This window comes from Rutidosis leptorrhynchoides, chromosome 8, assembly GCF_046630445.1.
Source record: "Rutidosis leptorrhynchoides isolate AG116_Rl617_1_P2 chromosome 8, CSIRO_AGI_Rlap_v1, whole genome shotgun sequence".
In the NCBI taxonomy this organism is placed as follows: Eukaryota; Viridiplantae; Streptophyta; class Magnoliopsida; order Asterales; family Asteraceae; genus Rutidosis; species Rutidosis leptorrhynchoides.
The window spans coordinates 341,057,515-341,066,560 of NC_092340.1; the positions used below are offsets into that span (position 1 = coordinate 341,057,515).

Below are 9,046 nucleotides of genomic sequence, written 5' to 3' on the forward strand. Positions count from 1 at the left end.
GCTAGCGGAAAAGACCAATCGGGCTCCACTCTTGAAATAATTTGAAACGTTTTAAGAAGGCGAGTGGTTAGCTAAAATTACCCTGAATTCATTTGTCCTTAGGGTAGAATGTGATGTCATCTCTTTCAGTGTTGTTGAACCCTTCATAGTAGAATTTAAGTCTGTGACCATTCACATTGAAAATACCACCATTCTTGTCATATAACTCTACGTATTCGGATGGAAATGCTTGTTTTACTTCATACGGTCCCCTCCATCGGGACTTAAGTTTCCCAGGTGAAAATTTAAAACGTGATTGAAAAACTAGAACTTTGTCCCCTGGTTCAAATGTTTTCTTCTCTTTTAAGCGAGCATCGTGCCATTTCTTAGTTCTCTCTTTGTAAGATCTCGAGTTTTCATATGCTTGAAGTCTTAGCTCGTCTAATTCATGCAATTGTAAGAATCGATTTTCTCCGGCTTCCACAAGGTCTGTATTACATTCTTTTATTGCCCAATATACCTTGTGTTCAACCTCGACAGGTAGATGACACACCTTACCATATATTAATCGGAAAGGAGTGGTACCAATGGGCATTTTGAATGCGGTTCTAAATGCCCACAACGCATCATCTAGCTTTCGATGCCAGATTTTTGGATTATTCTTAACCGTTCTTTCTAAAATTCGTTTAAGACCTCGATTTGTGTTTTCAACTTGGCCACTCATTTGAGGGTGGTAAGAAGTTGAGAAACGATGATTAACTCCGTACTTTTTAAGCACTTTCTCGAGTAATTGATTTGTAAAATGAGTTCCACGATCACTGATTAATGCTTTTGGAAGTCCGAATCGTGAGAAACGGTTTTTGAGAAAGCTGACAACAACTCGAGCATCGTTAGTGGGTAGAGCTTTTGCTTCAGCCCATTTAGAAACATAATCGACTGCTACGAGAATGTATTTGTATTTGTTAGAGGCAGTGAATGGACCCATGAAGTCAATACCCCAAATGTCAAATACTTCGCATACTAGGATGCTTTGTTGTGGCATTTCGTCTCTCTTGGAGATATTTCCAGATCTTTGACAAGCATCACAGGTTTTTACCATATTATGTGCATCTTTGAAAATTGTAGGCCAGTAAAAACCTGAGTCAAAAACCTTCTTAGCTGTATAGCTTGGTCCGAAATGTCCACCAGCTGGTCCTTGATGACAGTGCTCCAGAATTTGTTGAGCTTCTTTACCGTATACACATCGACGAATAACTTGATCTGCTCCTATACGAAAGAGATTAGGGCTTTCCCAGAAGTAAAACTTTAGATCAGCGAAAAATTTCTTCTTTTGCTGATAAGTTTAATTCTTAACAAGAATTTCTGCGGCAAGATAATTGGCAAAGTCCACAAACCATGGAATTTCTTCTTTCGTTTTAATTTTCATAAGGAACTCGTCTGGAAAAGTATCGTGAATAGTAGATTTGTCGAGTGTTTCTAAGTTAGGATTTTCAAGACGGGACAAGTGATCTGCAGCGAGATTTTCAGCACCCTTTTTATCCTTGATTTCAATGTCGAATTCTTGCAGGAGAAGAATCCAATGAATTAGTCTAGGCTTAGCATCTTGCTTCTTGAATAAGTACTTTAGTGCTGAATGATCGGTATAAACAATTGTTTTAGATAACACCAGGTAAGATCTAAACTTATGGAAAGCAAAAACTACTGCAAGAAGCTCCTTCTCAGTAGTTGTGTAATTCAACTGAGCTCTTGTAAGTGTTTTACTTGCGTAGTAGATTGGTTGAAATTTGTTATCTTGACGTTGACCTAAAACAGCTCCCAGTGCGAAATCACTAGCATCACACATTAGCTCGAAAGATTTGGACCAGTCGGGTGATACCATAATAGGTGCATTCGTAAGTTTCTCTTTCAGAATGGAGAAAGCATTTAGACACTCGTCGTTGAAATCGAATGTACTGTCTTTCTCAAGAAGTTTAGTCATGGGTCGAGCGATTTTGGAAAAGTCCTTTATGAATCGTCGATAGAATCCCGCATGACCAAGGAAACTACGAATTCCTTTAACATTGGTTGGAGGAGGAAGTTTTGAAATGACGTCTATCTTAGCTTTGTCTACTTCCATTCCAGCTCAAGAAATCTTGTGTCCTAAAACAATGCCTTCCTTCACCATAAAGTGGCATTTCTCCCAGTTTAAAACAAGATTTGATTCTTCACAACGAATTAGCATTCGTTCAAGGTTTGAGAGACATGAGTTGAAGGAGTCCCCAAAAACAGAGAAATCATCCATAAACACTTCTATACTTTCTTCAATCATGTCATGAAAAATTGCCATCATACACCTTTGGAAGGTGCCTGGTGCATTACATAATCCGAATGGCATTCGTCAGTACGTAAAAGTACCAAATGGACAAGTAAAAGTGGTCTTGTCTTGATCTTTTGGATCGATTAGAATTTGAAAATAACCAGAGAATCCATCAAGGAAACAGTAGTAATCTTTTCCCCCCAAACGTTCTAGCATTTGGTCGATAAATGGTAGCGGGAAATGATCTTTCCTTGTAGCGTCGTTTAGACGACGATAGTCTATACAGACTCTCCACCCAGTGACTGTTCTTGTAGGAACGAGTTCGTTCTTATCATTTAGAATAACAGTCGTACCCCCTTTCTTGTGTACTACTTGTACAGGACTTACCCACGGGCTATCGGATATAGGGTAAATTAACCCGACATCAAGTAATTTGATAACCTCCTTTTTGACAACTTCTTTCATGTTAGGGTTTAACCTCCGTTGCCTTTGTACCACGGGTTTAAAATCTTCTTCCATTAGAATTTTGTGTGTACAATAAGCAGGGTTAATACCTGGAATATCAGTTATTTTCCAAGCAATTGCCTTTTTGTGGGTTTTTAAAATAGACATTAACCTACCCTTTTCGTCATTGGAAAGTTTTGATGAAATTATGACAGGTAATTGTGACGTTCCTTGGAGATAAGCATACTCCAAATGTTCCAGGAGTTCTTTAAGTTCCAAGGTGGGTGGTTCTTCCAAGGAAGATTTTATCCGGAACCTATTACCATCGGTAATTTCTTCAAAAGGTTCATCTTCCCCAGGAATTACTTCTTCTACGTATTCTTCATTAGTGACTACCTTCAACAACTTGTCTAACTCTATATCGACATCAAAATCTTCACCTTCACCCATCAGGGTGAAATCTATGGTGTCGACATTTAATAGTTCTTGTAGTTCTTCCTCAATACAACAATCAACAATGTCTATTTGGAAACATTCGTCATCAGGAGACATAGGGTGTTTCATAGCCTTATCTATGTTCAATATAATTCGATCCTCCCCCACACCTAAGCTGAGATTTTTCTCTTTTACGCGCACAATTACGTCCACAGTATTTAGAAAGGGACGCCCTAGAATTAGGGGAACCTTACTATCTTCTTCCATTTCAAGAACAACGAAATCAGCAGGAAATATTAAGTGATTTACTTTAACCGGTAGGTTTTCAGCAATGCCAATAGGATAGTTGTAAGTTCTATTAGCTAATCGTATACACATCCTAGTTGGTTTTAAATCACCTAAGTTCAATTTTAAGTACAGGGAGTGAGACATAAGGTTAATGCTCGCTCCTAAATCAGCTAATGCATCGTACATTACTGAATCTCCCATTAGACAAGGAATGATGAAACTTCCAGGATCTTCAAGTTTTGGTGGCAAATTTTGCTTTTGCAAAATTACTGAGCATTCTTCATTAAGGAATGTGGTTGAAACTTCTGCATATTTTCCTTTGTCTGCTATAAGATCTTTGATAAACCTTCCATAATTTGGCATACCCGCAAGAACATCTACAAGCGGTACATTTATACAAATTTGCTTAATCATGTCAGCAAACTTGTTGTATTGTGCTTGTAATTTATCTTTATTCAAACATTACGGATATGGAATTGGAGGTTTGTATACCTTCAATGGTGGTTGATTTTGAGTCTTTGGTGCACTTGTGGTTGGCATCGTATTTTCTTCCACCACAGGTTCATTTTCTTGTGAAACATGAATAGGAGTGAGAGGCTTTGGAATCTCTGGGTTAATGGTTAACCCAGTCCGCGTAGTGATTGAATTAACTTGCGAAATATTACTTGAATTTTGAGTTTCCTTACCCTTTGGGTTTGGTTGCGTGTTGGATGGTAAAGTTCCCGATTGCCTTTCAGCAAGCAATTGAGATATTCTTCCCATATCTCTTTCAAGGTTTTGAATTGACGCTTGATGATTCCTTTGTACTTGCTCGTTTTCCGTTTGGGATTGATGAAGTTGTCTCTTCACTTGCTCATTCATTTCTGATTGACTTTTGACAAAATTCATCATAACTTCTTCAAAGTTAGATTTCTTCTCTACTGGTTGCGTGTTATGATTTTGTTGTTGATATGGTTGTTGTTGGAAATTTTGTTGAGGTGGAAATGGAGGTTGGTTTCTATTGAAAAAGCCAGGTGGTCCATTTCTTTGAAAAGCAAAATTCTTCGAGTTTTGATATCCTGGGTTTACAAGTTGATAATTAGAATTCCCTCCTTGAAAATTGCCTTGTCTTTGATTGGCAATAAAATTAACTTGTGCTACTGAGTTCATTGGCCGATCATTGATATCACAATCTTTTGTGAAATATGGTTGTCCACAGATTTCACATCCTACTTGTAATTCTAAAACTGTTAAATTTAGTTTCTCTATTTCTCTTCCAAACTTTTTGAATTGATTCGACAGTGAAGCTATGGTTGTGTTGTTGTCTTCATTTTCTTCAAGGCTTGCCACCGTCCTTCTAGGTAGTTGATCTCTAGACGGGGTCCATTCAAAAGTATGAACTGACATGTCTTCTAACATGTCATACGCTTGATTTGGTGATTTATACATAAATACTCCTCCAGCGGAGGAATCTAATATACCACGAGTATGTTCATCAATACCACGATAAAAAGTTTGAACTATTTGCCCTTTTTGCAATCCGTGTTGCGGACAATTTTGTAACATTCTTTTTAATCTTTCTCATGCATCATAAAGACTTTCATCCGACTTTTGTTTAAAAGTGGTGATTTCAGTTCTAAGTCTTTCGGCTTTTGCCGGTGGGAAAAATCGGGTAATGAATTTTTCTCTTAATTCGTTAAAAGTTGTGATAGAATCAGGTTTTGATGCTTTCAACCATGCTTTTGCGTCTCCGATTAACGAGTACGGAAAAGTTCTTAACTTAAATGCATCTGAAGAAACATCTTTGTTTTTGTACAGTTCACATAAATTTTCAAAAGCTTCTAAATGTTCTATCGGATTATTATTAAGTCTTCTGTCGAATTGGTTTTCACGAACCATGTGCATAAACTGCCCCTTGACTTCCCAGTTTTCAGCCTCAATTTCGGGTCTTCTTATAGGTGCAAGAGCGAGAGGGGGAACAGTTTGTCTGGTATTCCACATCGGTAGATCATTTGGATCAATTGTTACTTCAGCCTTTTCTTCTTTAATGACGATGGTTTCAGGTTCAGTTTTGATTTCTGGTTGACCACTAATGTTTCCTACTTGTTTTTTGATATTTTTTTGTGTTTTCGGTTTACTAGTACTACCTAATTTTTTTTGTTTTTCTTGTTTTAATCTTTTGTTCAAGTTTCTTTCAGGCTCTGGATTAAGTGCAACGAGTTTAGGATTTCCTGAACGGGTCATACAATTACAAAATTGTATGTAATCTTGAAGGATTTATTCACTAAGTGTATAAACATTGAACTTTCTTGAAAATGAATTTTCACGAAAGGATCGAATAACATAAAAACAATGATAAAAACCTTTAAACAAACAGATTTTTCTTCTGATTTTGCCCACGTTTCGAATAGCCAAAAGATGCAGCAGAGGGGCAGGATTCATTTGGTCTCAATATAATTGAGTACTGTTTGGCTCCAATAACCCAGTCCACGTACAAATCCAACTATTACTACGAATCAGAAAAATTATCTATTTATTTAACTGCTAACTTCCCCGGCAGCGGCGCCAAAAAGTTGATGTGCTTGAAGATCGTGTCCTTTTATTTTGATCGAATTTAGATTGAATTTATTACACGAATTGGTTGTGATTATATGGTGTTCTTATGATTTTGGATTGATTTCACACATATAGGCAACTTTGTCCTATCCGTATAGTAATAGTTTATTTGGTAAATCCGGTTCGTTCCACAGGGAAATGGAGTTTTCAAGGTTTTAATCGCTAAAAGTTAATCTATTAAAAGGGGGATTTTGGATTAGGGTTTACCACTTAATTGAACGGAATTTAAATTTAACTAAAACGAAATAACTAAATTAACGACAATAAAAATACAATTTAACTAATTTGACAAAATAGAAGAAATAAGGTTTTTCATGGCAATATAGCAAAATAGTAAAAAGTAATTAAAATTTACTATATGGTAAAAAGTGAAATTGAAGAGATTTAAACTAAGGTAAAGTAGTGGCTACTAAAATATGTCCCCTCTGGATTTATGGATTGTTTTTAAGTCCGGTTATGATGTTTTAATATATATCCTTATATTTTATCTTCCGATTTATAAAGATTTAACTAACTAAAATTAAATCTAACTTTCGTTTCGATCTCGTTTTAGTGAATTAAATTATACCCCGATTATTTAAATTAAGATTTAATCCAGTTTTTACTTTCGTTAAAACCGAAATTATAATGGTCTTACCCTTTTTATAATTACACGATTATATAAGCTATAATATTACCCAAACCATCGAATCACACTTCTAAATTGTTGTCAATAATTTATCCATATGTCCGTCTAGATCACAGAGGTGTTGAAGCATAATTTATGTCAATTTAATGCACTTTCGTTTATCAATTTTAATAAATTATGTGATAAGGGTGAAAATATTAAATTATATAACAATGGGTCGGTGATTAAACTTAATATTAAAAATAGTCAAAGTTACATCATAATATTATAATATGGTTCAATCCATTTGTCCAGAGGTTCTACATTTTAGTTACCACTATGGATATTTAGTTGGACATTATAACGGCGTAAAAATATAATTTATATGAAATAGACATAATAACAATAATAATAAATGATAACAATAATAAATAATAATAATAATAATAATAATAACGATAGTAATAATAACGATAATAACGATACGTGAAAATAAAGTTGGGACGTGGAGACTTACAGCGAGTTGGAATGGTAAAAAGTGATATAATTAGCGTAGCGGTACCCGGACAGAACTTCAACTTAAAACCGGTAAATTAAACGTAACAATAACTTTATTATTAAAATAAACTTAAATTAAAATTAAAATTATAAATATATATTATGAATATTACAGAAGAGAAATGAAAACTGTGTATATAAAGCTCGAGCAAACTGGCTTTTTATAGATATGTGGCCTGCTATAGTAACCCATGCGATCGCATGGGTTTTATGCCTATTTCACATGCGATCGCATGGCCGCCAGATCCAGCTCACAATTTTTTGAATTTTTACTTGTCGATATATTATAAAAATATATATAATATATAAATAATTTATATAATTATTTAAATATTATATTATATTCTTGTGCATAGTTGACTCATAATTTTGGCTCCGATGTCTCGTACATTTACGCTCGGTTTATGTCTCAGTCCCGGTTTCTCGAACGTCTTTTCGTACAATTTAATATCGTGTAATTTGCGTTTCGCGACTTGCATTCTTGTCAATCTTTAGACGTTTTTCTTCGATAATTTAAACCACTTGGAGTGTAACTTGTACGTTTGAGCATTTTGGACGTTTTTGCCTTTTAAATCTTCGTTTTCGACTTTAAATCTTCATTTTTGAGCGATCTTCGTCTTTCGTCTTCGCACTTATTTATTTAAACAATTACAACTAAAAATAAGGAAATTACAATTAAAAACATTACATTTTGGAACGATATTGTGACTAAATATATGTTCGTTTGGAGCAATATCACGTACACATATCTTGTGAACAAAAGTAACATACACATAACCTGTGTATAAAATCATTCTCTCGATACATAGCATTCACTTTTCATTTCTTTCATAGCTTGGCTTGGTAACCGACCTTAACATATAATGCGCATAATAATATCCCCAAAACAGAACATCTCGTCTGTATAATAATCATATAAACTTCGAAGTACTAAACACCACGCCCACTAGCCCTTCCGTCTAGTGAACATTCTGGGTGGGGGTGTTAAACCCGGTAGCTACCTTTAGGATTCGCGTGAATTAGGGCCATACCCGATTCTAATTCTTAAGTTACCAAGCAATAATAATCAAGGGGAAATATTCACAATAATTAGTGGCAATTATCACGTCCAACTAATTCAATCATAATCAACAGAACTTCCGTCTGCATAATAATTCATTCGAGGAATGTTTTGCTTGTGTCATATTGCGTTAAACATTTATAAAAGCATTTCATGTATTCTCAGTTCAAAATATATTTCAAAAGCATTTAATAAAGCAGTTATAAAATCAGCGCATGTATTCTCAGTCCCAAAAATGTAAAGAGTAAAAGGGAATCAAATGAACTCACCGTAATGTATTTTGTAGTAAAAATACATATGACGTCATTTAACAAGAGTAGGGTTGGCCTCGGATTCACGAACCTATATCATTTATATATATTAACACATATATTTGTAATCTGACAAATTTATTATATCTTAAATGATATATTATATATATTTAATTAGTATGCATCTTTAAAAATGACTAATGTTTATATAATTATATTAATATTTATATATGTTTAACATTATATTAAAATACATCATTTGTTATATATGAATATTTATATAAAAAAAATATGTTTAAAATATGTAATGTTATTATAAGTATAATTTTATATACATAATATTTATTTGTTGTAAAAATAATAATAATGATAATACTAGTAATAAAAATAATGATAATGATAATAATAATGATAATGATAAATATTTGTAAAAATAATAATACTTATGTTCATAATAATAATAAATTTAAATAATAATAATAATAATAATAATAATAATAATAATATTCATGGTATTAATATTAATAGTTAAC

At 33.9% G+C, this 9,046-nt stretch overlaps 1 non-coding gene across 1 annotated transcript; it reads left to right on the forward strand.

Moving 5' to 3' along the window:
• The first annotated feature begins 4,958 nt into the window (after window positions 1-4,958).
• On the forward strand, window positions 4,959-5,065 carry LOC139865248 (small nucleolar RNA R71). Its single transcript, XR_011764767.1, has one exon. It is a non-coding gene; the product is annotated as a small nucleolar RNA R71 (small nucleolar RNA).
• Window positions 5,066-9,046: the final 3,981 nt, after the last annotated feature.